At 39.6% G+C, this 14,929-nt stretch overlaps 1 protein-coding gene across 22 annotated transcripts in view; it reads left to right on the top strand.

Moving 5' to 3' along the window:
* The window catches only part of LOC100770216 (transient receptor potential cation channel subfamily M member 3), an 809,714-nt gene that overhangs the window by 596,420 nt on the left and 198,365 nt on the right, over window positions 1–14,929 (top strand). The gene's annotated exons all lie outside the window — the stretch shown is intronic.

Below are 14,929 nucleotides of genomic sequence, written 5' to 3'. Positions count from 1 at the left end.
GACTGTCTGAAGCCAAGCAAAGAACACATGTCCATCAGCAGGATGGCCACTAGGCTCATGTGTCATAGCCAAGTAAGAAGTCCTGAGACCCGAACCAGCTACTGGGTCGGGGAGTTGACTCTCTTACCCTGGTTCCAGTAATATATGCTTCCTTACATTCCACCTGGTCACACCTGTCCCCATCAAAGACACTCGCCTTTCTCTTATGCCCTTCAGGGCATGTGTTTGGTTTTTCACAAAAGCCATCCAGAAAGCTTATCTTCGAGTCATTTTGCTTTTAGCAGCTTTTAGCAAACAACACAAACCTGCCATGAAATAGGTAGAAATGCACCCGAATGGCTCTTTGTGAAATGAGGAGAGGGAAAAACAAATGGAAAATGAAATCTAATTCAGAACTCGTAAATTCCCCTAAATAATTCTTTACTTATAAACCAACCACCAGAAAGAAAATGCAGGTAAACATGAGAAATTTCACTAGCACAGTGAAACTCCTATTGGGATGGAGCAGGGAAGGACTCTGTACAGTCCCAAGTAGCCAGGTAGGGGCTGAATTGCTAGAGAGTTCATCTGCCAATGAAAGCAATATGCCACTGATACAACGGAAGGTGTGTCAATGCTGGGCTTACACATACATGTCCAACTTAATCATTTCCCATTGCACACTCAGGACAAATGAACTAACTGATTTTTCCTTCTATGAATTTTTTTAGCACATTATCTAGGCCCAAGGGCAGGCAGACTATATAGCCAGGAGCCAAATCCAGCATACCATCTATTTTTGTAAATAGAGATTTACTACAACAGACATGCTGTTCTAAATAAAGTATTTCTGGATGGTTCTGTGTTACAATTGCAAAGTGGAGTCCTTTAGAGGAGTCCATCTGGGCTGCAAAGCTGAAAAATACTCTCTTATCTGACCCTGTAAGAAAGAAGTTTGTTGAAGGCTTATGCTTTAAAGTAGACTCCTAGGAACATTGTGGAGGCCTTCAGTGTCACCCCATAAACTTTTCCTTTATTTGCTTCAGTGGGGCACATTTTAGATGTCAGTTGTTTGTTTTGTTACCTCCCCCTGCATCTTAGGCTAAGTCACCGATTCTCAAAGTGTGGTCCCCAGAACAACAGCTGCAGCATCACCTGGAAACTGCCCTGAAACACAAATTCTCGCTGACTGGAAACTCCCAGGGAGGGGCCATGCTGTGCTTTGGAGCAGTGGGCCCACAGGTGATCCTGATGGGTCTAAAAGAAGAGCCTCCATCATAGCACAGACGCTGGCATGACATTTCCACACACCCTTTCTTCTGATCATTTTCAACTGGACAAACGGCTTCTGTACATGAGGATTGCAGGTTTTAAAGCAGCCCTTAAAGGACCATGTCCTTACTTAATAATCTTAAGACAGCCCTCTTTTAGATAATAAGGTCAAGAGTTATTATTGCGGTCACACAGGTTTTTGGTGCCAACAGCTACAAAAGGCCATTTCCCACAGACACACAGAATAAGAGGATTAAATACTCCCATGATTGAGAGAGCTCTGAGAACCTACTGCATACCTCTGGGCCATAACTATCTCCCTGTTTCTCATCCTCCTACTAGAAGAGTTTTAATGAGGATATGATGTGGTGTTCATCTCCAGAAGAGAGGCAGCAGGGATTTATCTCCTGCACCATTAAGGTTTTGCTAGCCCATGGGAAAAGTTTTGAACTGATATCTTCCTGCAAAGGGATGGGCACGGGTACCTCTGCATTGTTCCTTTGCTTCATGGTCCAGTCCTTCTCTGGAGCGGCATGTCTCCGTATGCAGATAAGGCAATAGCTCTGACAATGAACAGCTGTGTGTAGAAAGGGGCAGAAAACTGAACCCATGAAACGGGGCCCTAAACCTCAAACAAACCCAGGGCCCCTTTTAAGCACCACAGATTGCTGTTTACTTTTAAGAACTGCCAGAAATGACCTTGAGATTGTACATGTGGTAGAGCAACTGTACATGAAGATGTGTCCAGAATTAAGCAGTTCGGGCTTATAGCTGGAACACTGAAGTAATTATCAATAAGGACACATACACATACTTGTAAATGTGCTCTAATTTAATGATAAATCGAATGATTTCATTAGTGCACAACAACACTTCACCTCAACCCCAAAGTTTACAAGCAGCCTTGTTTTGACTCATTTGTAATTAACTTCTTTAAAAAATATATTACCACAACTTGCTTGTTAGAGAGCTATGATACTATGAAGAAAACAAGTATCATGCAAGGAAAATTGTATTTTTTTTTCACTTAAAAGTAGATTTACATTCCAAAGTGGAACCAGAAACTCAAGTTGTCTCAATGCTGTGGCTAAGTGGACTCTGGAGCTGGAATGGTAGCATTTGTAGCTCACAGTGTTAGAGCTGCAGGTCCACCATACTACAGCCAGCTCTTGACAAGGACCATATTGGCAGTCAGACACCACAGCCAGGCAGATGGAGAGGAAAAATGTCATTTTTGTTGATGATGATACTATTGGAGTTAGTGAGGAGTGTGGGGTGTCAGTTCCCACACATCCCACCAGTCAAGAAACAGGTTCTCCAACACTCACCTTTACCTAGGTAGGTGACTAGCATTCATCCCCTGAGGGAAAAGAGGGAAAAGGCTGAAAACTCTCCTCAAAGGACTCTCACAAACTAGCCCTCACCAGTCAAGAAGTAAACCATAGAGCCAGGCATGATGGTGCACCCCAGTAATTCCAGTGCCCAAGAGCCTGAGGCAAGAGAATCATGAATTCGAGGCCACTCTCAACTACCTAGTATGGTGATATATTGTTTATGATCTAATAAAGCTTGCCTGGAGATCAGAATACAAAGCTAGCCACAGCTATAACAGGCTAAGCAATGGTGGCACACACCTTTAATCTAAGGACTTGGGAGACAGAGGCAGATAGATCTCTGTGATTTTAAGGCTACTCAGGGCTACCTGAGAGTAAATCAGTCTAAAAAAGAAACAGAGCTCATGCCTTTAATCCCAGCACTAGAGAGGTATATAAGACAGGAGTAGGGTCTCAAAGCAGGCATTTAGTCTTAGGAATTAGTCTCCAGCCATGTTGAGGATAGGGTTATCCCAGCCCTGATAGAAGTAAGAGCTCTCTGGGGTAGCTTAGCTGCTTTGCTTCACTGATCTTCAGCATGAACCCCAATATCTGTCTTGGGTTTTTATTATTCGTGTTATAACCCAGTAAGAATTTATCCTAAGCGAGCAAACAAACAGGATGATCAGGGATGGGGATGCTACAGTGATGGGAATGGAATCCATGGACATAGAAGCATGAAACCAGAAAACAGTTTCCTGTAAAGTCTCATAGTTTCTCATGACGGTTCATCAAAGAATGAGCAGACTGGATATAACTTATAGATAAACAGATAATCAGATAAAATAATTATCTAGTTTTGTGCTTTGGGTCCAAAATTAGACCCACAATTGGGGATCCCAAATGATCCAAGTAATAATGGATCCAAGATAACCACCAATGTCTTTGTCTTGTGTCTAACAATGACAGTCTGCTATTTTTGTTGTTTTGACACCTTGTTGGTGAAGGTCATCCTAGCCCGCTGCTAAAACCTATCCATCAACTCAGTGGGAAGAAATTTTGGCTTCAGTTTCAGTCACATGTGCCTCTATTCATTTCAACCAAAGGAGATTATAGTGTCACAAGCATCTTTCTAGCAAGGGGAAGAATGTAAACCTTTGATTACATCTTTCTCCCCAGTGGCTGAGATGCTTTGTCCCTGTAGCTGGGTCCAGTCCTGGGAAACAGCACAGCCTCCACTTCAAAGTACAGACAGTATTCCATTTCTAAACATGTGACATCTGATGGACAGCTACAGTCAGAGACCGACCCAGGGGTCTCTGACCACTGCTGAAGCCCTATAGTAAAGATCTGAGAATTGGATGCCACAGAGCTACTTAAATAGCTGCTACCTGTGCTTTCAGGAGGATGCCTCAGTAGTGTTGAGGTGTGATAGTCTCTTTGCAACCCTTAATTGTTCCTGTCCCTTCATCTGCACTGTCTCAAGGTGTTGTGCATTTTGTTTTTGTTTTATTATGTTGCAAGCATTTGTTCAAACTACCTTCTGAGCATGATGCATTTGGGAGCCAATATGTTGAGTGGGGAAATCACTGTCAAGGAGCTTACAATGTAGAGGGGGCGGGGAAACTTCTATTAAGACAAAGCAGAGTAATTGCCCAAAGACATTTTTAAAATGAACAATGGGACCACAAAGACACCATAAATTAATACTGCCTGAGAGGGGGGCAGGTTAGGCTTAAGAACTGATAACATTTGAGCCAGACTTTCACAATTGAATTCAAGTCTGAGGAGGGGGACACAGGGAGCAAAATAAACAGTGCCCATCTTCTTTATCCAAGTTTCAAATAGTATTTAAAAAAACAAAAGTAATTAGGTTATAGAACCCAAAATACCACTTGTGTTGCTTATAGGGAAAAGCAGAAGAACATGGCTTTAGGGCCATTGTCGAAATAGGCTGGATGAGTCCCACAGTTGAGCAGAACTCTACACCATGCTGCACCCCTTCACCTCATACCCACCTTCTAGGCAGAGCCTCTGGAGGACCTGGGAGATCCCACCCCACCGCATCCTACCCCTGCTCCATGCAGGAGAGGGAGGAAAAGGTATTGGGCTTGGCTGACCAAACTCAAATATTCTCTTTAAATTTACCAGGGGTAGATAAAAGTCCATGGAACTGCTTTGTTAAAATACCTCTTCCTGAAGACAGTTGTGGGAAGAGATATTCCTCTCTGAAGTCTAGGGTGACTAAAAGAGAAGCTTAAAAAGAATCGTACATGGAGGACCCTGAGGATGCTGTGTGAGAACACAGTTTGAAAAACCCTGAGAAAGACGAAGATGCAGCTGTGAGCTGAGTCTGGCAGAAGAGGGGCCTTATGTATCACGCGGAAGGATTTCAGCATTTTCCTAATAAGCCGTGAAAGCCCACCAGATTTTCAAAGAAAGAGCGTAGTTAGGCATAATGGTTAGCTGTTACATAACTCATAGGAAGGCCTGGAGCTTACCAAAGTGGGCTTCAATATCACACAGAAAAACCTGTGAACATAGATATGGGCATTTGCCTTTCGGATTTGGAGGCATGGGAAATCATGTATCAGTTACCCGAGAATAAATTACTCATGTTGTAAAATATTTAAAATTTTCTAGGGAAGGAAATACACTGACATGACAATCGTGAGGACATAAGTGAGGGCAGACGAGGGGAAAAAGCACTCTGCCTTCCTGTTTCTCTGTGTTCCAAATATTAGCGGTCAGCTACTACATGAAGAACACTATGTGATATGCTTGAATTACTAAGATAAATCTGCCAGGTAGGGGAATGAGATGCTGGAATATATAACCAAGGAAAAAAATTTCAAGAGACGCAGGGGGCCATGAGAGCCTTCCACTTTAGATTGCTGTAGCTGATTGTCAAATGTATAGGGCATAGTCATCAAGAAGACTTCTTTTTTAAGTTATAAAAGAATACAGCAAAATGTCTAATTCTGCCTAGTGGTAAAGAAGAAGAGGTTTAAGGAAGACCTGTCTTTGAACCTGAAAACAGAAAGATAAAGTTCTCAAAGAAAGGGGTGGGTAGAGGGAAGCTTTCCTTGAAGGAAAAACTCTTGGAAGTAATTGCATTCTCCCTTAACAGATGCAAAGCAAAAACATACATGTAATTTGAGGATGGCCAGTTAACACACATTGGCAATAACATGGTCCCCCTCTCCATCAGCTCTTCCCTGCATCACAGGCCAGATCCTTCCCTGGGTTCACAACACACAGTCGCCTTAACTGTTCTGTTCTTTATTCATTTTTCCACAAAGTGCAGGCGCTTGCGTGGACTGTGTTTTTGGATCCTGGGATATTTGTAGAAAAGTGTTGGCAAAAATATTTTAAAGTAAAATGAGTCAGAACTTCTCCAGTTACCCCACATCTGAGAAGGCAAGGTCAGCCTTTTGATGTGGGTTTTGAACAGCACAGAGATGAAGACTATAGCTTTGTTTGGATGAGTTTTCTTGTCAGCTCAGATCAATTACATTAAAACATTCAGTCTTCAAACAATGACCCAAAGAAAATAATGCTGGCTTTTTCTTTCTTGAAAGTAATATCCACTTTATAGCCCATGGGACTAGATGTCCCTTTCTATTGAAATTATTCACAGCCATGCCACTTGCGTGGCATAGGAGTATACTGACATTAATAGCAGAATATTTCAATCAGGGCCATCTGGCCATAAGGGAATAACTTTTCCCATTAAGTCAAAAGCTAAGTGAATTTGAAAGCATATAAAATACTTGCATTTGGTTTATTGTTTTTATTATTTAGTATTTACATCTATTTTTTAACCCATTCAAAAGACTTCATAAACTGACTGGAACACTAAGAAGAATAATCTGAGAACTAGGAAAATTTTAATTTAATTTTAAAGGTCATCTACCTCAAACCAGGAGGTCTTGGGTTTTGGACACAACATAAATGCATATGGCTTTAACATATTGTTGGTCTGCATTAGAAACTAGGCACATTTTTAGAGAGATGTGCTTCTGGTATTTCACAATCAGAACATGTATTTGGCTTAAATATATAAATTGCATTCATTTCTTCTATCTTCATAATTCATTTCTATATTAAAAGAAGAAACCTTTTATAAGCTTAATGTAAGTGTCTTTATATTTATGTTTATCTAACCAGAAGGCTCTGCGTGAGTGCCAAGTTCTGCTCCAAGTACTTTTTAAATAATAACTCCTTTATCAGTCTGATGATCTCACAAATCAGGGACCTACTCTGTGTGCTACATATTGTACAAAATAGCAAAATATATTTTTTCCATCAAATTCCATAATATTCCATCAAATGGCCTTTTTCACCTTCTAGGACCATGAGATTGAGCAAATGTGCTATATGAAGTCTAGCCATTCTGACAGGGTGTCTGGTAATGGCAGTCAGGGCAAGAAGACACTAGAAACAGGCATGCTTGCTGAGATCCAGTGAAAGGAAATGGAAGTGTATGGGAAGCTCAACATGGATACAGGGTAAGACTGTCCATCATGGAACTGAGAACAAGGAGGTAATAGATTCTGCCCAGCTCTAGACAGGGCCCCCCAGAGCCTAAGAAACAGAGTCTTCCCAGAGTGAGTCACTTGAGACATCCAGAGTATGAAACAAAAATGGAACATGTGTGAAGCAATGCCCTCCCAGACATGCCACTGAAGTCAAAGCAAGACCCGAGCCTGGGGAGCCTTTGCTATGCAGGGAACAGCATATTATGATGGGGTATAGCTATAGGTCCTGCTCTCTAAGGAACCACTAAGGCTATCAGAAGAGGGAGGGGATCCTACCCTTAGGCTTAGACTACCACAGGTGGTGCTCTAAGACTACTACAGAGGACTGGGTTCAATACCCCTCTCCCTTCTCTTCTTAGGGTGTATGTAAGTGACTCCTCTTTTTCAGTGAGCAAACCATGACCATTACACGGGCTTCCCACCTGATCATCACTTATGCCTCACACGAAGCCCACATTTGATAGCAGCAGAGATGAGAGCAACACCATTGCTCTCATCATTGACCTCTATATTTTTTTCTTACACCACCACCTCAAAAAAAAAAAAAATCCCACAATTTGCCGGGCATTGGTGGCACATGCCTTTAATTCCAGCACTCGGGAGGCAGAGGCAGGCGGATCTCTGTGAATTCGAGGCCAGCCTGGTCTTCAGAGAGAGTGCCAGGATAGGCCCCAAAGCTACACAGAGAAACCCTGTCTCAAAAAAACCAAAAAAAAAATCCACAATTCTACCGCAAATTCCTCTTACAAAAATAATTTTCAAGTACAAGTATATTCTACCTCTTAGGATTCTATGCTTAGAAATGCCACCACCCCAAGACTCTTCAGAACATTTAAAGATAGATGAAGACTGCCATAGGATGAAGAGAAAGAAATGTGTCTATAGGAAGGGTAGGCAAACTATTCCCTACTTGAATCCTACTTAATCATATACCCACCTTCCCCTCCTCTGTCTCACTTGGGCCACGTGATCTCTCCCCTCCGTATTGCCTCTGCATGCATCAGAGCCACTATTCATCAGGCTTCTCTCTCTGTGAAAGCATGCTTTCACAGTCTACCTGCCAGTTATTTGCTTCAGGCACAACAATTCCAGGATGATAGATCTGGCCTAATGCAGGTCTAGTGTCCAACTGATCTTAAGGGAAGTCAGACAAGGCCTCCTCTGCAGTGCTGTGTACAGAGTGGTTCCCTCAATAAGGTGATGAACTTTTCCTGTGGACCTTCCACAGAACTTAAGCTGGCTAACCAGTTTTCCCATTCACCTACTCCTCAAGTATCTCCACCCTTCTATCCTTTGAATAAGAAGGCCATACCTAAATGAAAGACACCCAATAGGGGCTAGGATAGGATTCCTATGAAAATATTTGAAGCATAAATAATGCCCAAAATAGTCTGTGCAGCAAGAAAACAAATAGAAAATGTAATTTGCCATATTAATAGATTTTATGGTCTCTATCTGAAGGATTAGAAATGCTGTGCTTTGTTAGTTTTCCATTTTTTTTTTATCACTGCCTTGGAAAGGCAGTCCCATCAATCCAAGCCCTCTGTTTTGGGTATCTTGACAAGCTCTTATCTCTGACCAAATCTGAGATGTCATATATCAAGACAAAACATATGAGATGTTTATCTGATGGATTTACCGTGACTTTAAACATGGAGAAATCGTCTCTGGAGAGACTCCTTTAAGTTAAAATCAAACACAGGGATTCAGCAATGGCAGAAAAGGACATTGAAAAAATTCATGCCATTTTTACCCTTATTCAGTCATAGTGGGTTGGACACATGGGTTCTGGAGAGTCCCAACTCAAAGACAGACCCTGATCTTCTCAGAAGAAGTTTCTTCCTACTAAAAACCCATGAATATTTTGACTGCTCACTAGTTTGTGTGACATTTTATATTTCCAAAAACACTTATACATCAATTTTAGTGTAAAATTATTTGAAGAAAAATGTGTTGTAATAACAGAGCATGGATGGGATTAATCCATATTGGGTTTTTCACTCATTGGTTGGGTATTTCAATTACAAGTCACTAAACATACCTGGCCAGATTACACCTTTTCAAGTGAGGTCATGTACTATCTTGAATGAACTCTGTATACTACTTCCAAAAGCCAAGGCAGTTCTAAAGCCTCTACATCCATAGAGGACCTACAAGACACTCCTTAAAACAAGATGCAGTTTCTCTTATGACATTCCTCTATATTTTCTGGGCTCATTCTTCTTTGAAGTACCTGAGATTCCTTCTATTTCATCTTGGAGAAAGTTTTACTGTTATATACCATCTTTGTATATAACATTTCCATGATTGTATCTGAATATTTACCTACCTGTGACAGAGAAACTTACAAAAAAAATCTTAAGCCTAGAGAGAAAGAAAATAGATTTTTGTCAGTTAGACACAACCAATCAACAGTGTGTATGTATGTGTGTGTGTATGTATGTGTGTGTGTGTGTGTGTGTGTGTGTGTGTGTGTGTGTGTGTGTGTGTGTGTGTGTGTGTGTGTGTGTGTGTGTGTGTGTGTGTGTGTGTGTGTGTGTGTGTGTGTATGTGTATGTGTGTGTGTATGTGTGAGGGAGTATGTGTGTGTGGTGTGTATGTGTGTGTGTGGTGTGTGTGTGTGGTATGTGTGTGGTGTGCATGCACAGGCACCACAATATATATGTGGAGGTCAGAGAACAACTTTTGGGATTTAGTTCTCTCCTTCCACCATGTGGATTCCTGAAGTCAAATGTACCCACTGATCCATCTCACTGGCTCTGATTACAATTTTGCTTAATTTTCTTACATCCATTACACACTTTGTACCATAGAAGATAGGCCATATCTACTTACAGGTACTGAGAATCTAAAATAAAAAAAGCTATGGTACTGTAGAGGTTCCATCACTACAGTAATTGTTAATGTCCCTCAAAAGTGTGAGAGATTCTGTTTGAAAAATGCAATTTACGGGTTCCTTGGTTTTTCTGACCACTCATATAATCTAAATACAGGTAATGGTGACCATTTTTTTATCAGCAGAATCAACTGCTGAGTTAGAGCCCAGGATAGTTGAGTTAGTGGGTGGGTGAAGCTTTTTAATTGTAATTATAATTATGCAAATTTAAATCCGTGCAACTCAAAACATTGGTAAGTTCCAACAATAAGCAGTATTTCAAAACATCTAAATTCTTTCTCCAAACTTTAAAACACTAAAAATAACATACTCCCAGAGCTGACAAAGATGAAAATTAAGCATGTTCATGGTATTTCCACAGGTTTTGCTTGGTTCCCCACCAATGAGAGACTTGGTCTTAATTGGGCACTGTCTTTAGGAAGTCATCTCATACAAGGAGCGGGAAACTCCTTTCTGGATGACACAGACTGTAATACCATAAGCTTGGCCTGTGGTCATTGAGACTTAGATCAAAATCAATCTTGTATGTACCATCTCCATGTAAATATAAATCACCTTTCAATAGAAAATAAATAACTCCATAGACTCCTAAGTACTTTAAATCCTATCTGATAGTCTTGACATAGAATGTTAGTGTGAACAAATTCCTCTCAGTGGCCCAGACATTTTTATACAGCACACCAAATGCTTTTATAAGTACCTGAACTTATTATAGACTATGGATTCATGTCAGAGGGGTGGGGAGGGGATAGAGTGAGAGAAAGAAAAGATTTTTTTTAAGGGCTAGAAGGATGGCTAAGCAGTTAAGATCACTTGGCTACTCTTCCTAGATCAGGTTTGGTTCCCAGTACCCACATGACAGTCCACAAACATCTGTAACTCCATTTCCAGAGAATCTGGTACTCTCTTATGGCCTCTGCAGACACCAGGCACACATGTGGTACACAGACATCCAGGCAGGCAAAACTTACCCATACACACAAAATAACAAAAATAATTTTTAATGACTTGGAATTTTAAGTTTTCTGTTCCTGCCACCCATCTCCTTCTTGCACAGTACCCAACTCAACCCAATCTTTATTTACCCCAATTTAGAAGCTTCCTGAATGGGGATAAGGAACCATTTCTTAATGGCATACCAGCCAGAAAAAGATGCAGTAGAAGTCAAATGTGTTATCTTGCACAGAGAAAACTGGGGCTCTGAATTTAGTTCGAGAGTCCAGGTCAGCTGGACCATGCTGAACTCCTGCCCATTTCCTGAGCTCATATTCTTGTTGGATAGGAGAAAATGCTAAGGTTGAGGTATGTGACAAGTATGTCACATCTTCTTGCTTAAAACAACTTAGAATCTAATAGAAGTCTCCTTCAGATACAGAAGAAAATTTTAAATGATTGCAATTAACTAAGGAATTAACCAACTTTCTCCCCAAACCAAAAGAGGAATAATCCAGATAGTCTCAGCAATATACATATAAATGTTTTCCTAAATAATAGTTTCATTTTTTCCAGTGTAAATCTGAGTAACTCTTGGGAGAGGAATAGGCAGGCAAACAACCAACAGTTTCAGCTGAGAAAGACACAGCTTTGCAAGGAAGTTAAATTAATTTCTTATAGGCATAAAGGAGGAGGCAGTGATTTGAGCAAATCTAGACCAGCTACAGATAAAAGAAATTCCCAAAGTGTTTCATTCGTGTCACTAATAAAAATGTTTGACTTGCAAAAATCTAGTTCATCCTGTGTGGCAATAGTTTACAGATTCTATTTTGTTAATTTTTCTAGAGAATTTCCTAAATATGTTATGCCCAAAATGTGGTTTAGAAAATAAAGTGTGAGTAGGGAAATTAAAGAATGAGAGAAAGAGCAGATGGAATGAAAGAAGGGATATATCCTACAGTGTTTTACCAGGGAAGGTTTGTCCAATCAATCAATATAAAAGAGCAATAAAATGGAATATAATTTCCTCAGATGTAGAAATTAGCTTGAAAAGCCATCTGGGTATTTATCTCTGTGAGGATCATAAAATAATAAACTAATGCATGAGTGTTTCAATGTGGTTAAATAAGGTCCATTTTGTACATGTTCATTGATGAGCTTCAGGGATCCATGGACATCACGAAGTTGCCTAGAAACATCTTTGTCTAGACATGCACTTCCTTTTGTAGAGCAAGAGTTTCTCATGTTCACCACATTCATGCAAGTATTCTATAAAATTTGCTTTACCAACAAACTAACACTCGTACCTTAGCACATCACTTTTTATTCAATATACTTTCCTCCCTCAGATTCAAAATCAATGTGCACGTTTGTGTCCAGAAAAAAAAAAAAAAAAAAAAAAAAAAAAAAAGCTTTACGTTGCCAGATCTTGGCAAGTTCTATTTGTGTTAAGCATAGTATTTCTAAGCATAACAAGGGTCTCTGCCATAAGAAATTCAAGATGCTTTTATTTTAAATATTAAATATTTTAACCACTAGGCAAACCTTGTTATTTGTCATCAAAGGAGTGAGAATTTGCAGATATAGATATATAAAATGTTTATGAAAAGGGAGACAATATTTCTGTTCCACCCATTATTTTAGCACTGAATTTAACTGAATTATTCAATAACCAATTTTATTCCAAATGTGGGAAATATTACCATCCTGAACATATTTCTGTATTTCCAGCAATTATAACATTGATATATTGACAAATATGTTTTCAGGAAATACTTGAAACTCATTACATTCAAATTAGTCCATAAAAACTGATCCTGCATAACTGTCTATCCTTTTGGGAAAATGATTACCAGTTTTCTTCACTGCTTTCCACTAGGCTTTAAAACACTGGAACATTCTAGATGCCCAGTCTAGAACCACTCCCTCCATAATGACACTGAGTGGATATTAAAGGAAAGTTCACGTAGTAAGTTACTTTGATTTGAAGTCACACTGACAGAAGCTTTGCTCAAGAGTGAGAATTTAGAGATTTCCACTAATTATTTTCCTTCCCATATTTGGGGTTGAACCCAGAGCCTTGTGGTTGCTAGGCAAGTGGTATATCACTAGGCTGCATCGCCAGACCAGAATGAGTCTAGATCTATCCTCGGAGGCTGTGTTTCTCAATATACATTATTGTATAAATCCCCCACATAGTGTTTTATGACATCAAATTCTCCCCAAAAGAGGTATGCTACATAAGGTCTCCAGTTCAACTTTTCTCTTCCAAATATCTTTTAAGAACTTGCTTAATAGTCACAGCAAGTAGCACTGGTAAGGCTCTTCCTTCACAGACATCCAAACAGACTTCGTAAGAAATGTGGTGTCACATGTAAGTGAAACAAGCCTGTTCCCTAACTTGAATCAATAATTAAAAAAGGGAAAAGAAAAAAAGCAAAAAAATGAATATATTGAAACTATAAAAAAAATAAAAGAAAAGAAATGTGGTGTCAGGGTTGGAGGGGGCTCCTGGAAACCAGAGCCACGGGGTGTTTCACTGTCCTCTTCTTAGAGCTGTCCTGTCCTTAGATTTTCAAGAATAATCCTCAAAGTCTTCCCATCTACCAAAAACTGCTTGCACACAGGCTTCATCCCTCTCCCATTTATCATTACAGCATGCAAAGAACTCACAGCCCCCCCCCCCACCTTAACCAATAGTCATTCTTTTCTCTACAGATTTTTATGGAGATGTAAAACAATACCTATTAATATGCAACCAGTATTTTGGATTCTTCCTTTAAGATTAAAATCAAACTATGAAAAAAATCCATCTTCTGTAACTTAGTGTTGATAAGACCCTGTGAGACTGGTGCACTCAGATTTTAGAAGGAAAACAAGTCATACAAGTCCAATAAAATCTCCTACCAATCGAGCAAAAACCAAATCCCAAACTATTACTTGTCACTGGGAAGCAGTTTCCTGACACAAGATAAAATGACAGCCAAAGGTCAAACAGAAAAGTCAGATGATCAAAGCTTTGAACTTATCTTTGTTTTGTTTTACATAAATTCATATATACAGAGGTGGCACAAAATTTCAATTATGTCTGTTGTAAAAACACTTTTGGACCGATCATAAAAGCAACTCATTTTAATGTTGTTCAGTTTAACCCAGTGCAATACCAAATTGAACAAAAATAAGTTATTCAATGATGCTTAAAACATCACTTTAAAAAAATTGAATCTGGAGCTCATTGTTTCTCTCATGGACATTGGTTTTCAATGCTTCTCTTTAATATGTTAGATTGAATCACACATACAATGCTGATATTTCAGAAATTTTTAGATGAAAATTACAGTGTCTTGTGACTTGAAATAATTGCCTAAATGTGTTAGGAAACAACTCTGAATCCCCTTAATTCAACTGAATGCAACAGATGTGTAGAGAGTGTCATCATGCACACATGGCACTTAACTCAATAGTGCAGGATGCAATTATACAGAAAACCATCTCACCAAAATGGTGACTTCTATGATGCTGGTGTTGCTGGGAGCTGCTGTTTAGCCAATCAGCTATGGTTCGAACACACAGACCCATATTGCAGCCAGCAGTAGATGAAAAAAAAAAAAACCTACTGGCTTCTTTTTAATGATAAGAGTTTTTTAAAAACACTTCTTTGGTAACCAACTGGAAATTTTTAACTTCCAATTTTTTACAAAGAAAACTGAACTACTAGATAAGATGCTTCTTACAATCAGAATATGGCTTCCAACATTTTAACTAATGGCCCAGTCTTTCTCTGTTAGCCACTCCCTTCTTCATGTATACTAGTTGTGGGGTTTGGGCAGGTCATGTGGACTTTCTGGGGGTAGAAATTCTACTAATGAGTTTTCTACAAATGTCACTCAGTATTTTATTCCTTCATATCTCATTACCTCCCCCATGCTCAGTAATTTTAGTTTGTGCTTTTTTTTTCTCTTTTTGTTTATTTGGTTTGCTGGCTTTGTGTTCTT

The sequence above is a fragment of the Cricetulus griseus genome, chromosome 3, assembly GCF_003668045.3.
Source record: "Cricetulus griseus strain 17A/GY chromosome 3, alternate assembly CriGri-PICRH-1.0, whole genome shotgun sequence".
Taxonomy (NCBI): Eukaryota; Metazoa; Chordata; class Mammalia; order Rodentia; family Cricetidae; genus Cricetulus; species Cricetulus griseus.
Note: the sequence above shows the minus strand (reverse complement) of the source record. Positions and strands in the feature narration are given on the sequence as shown.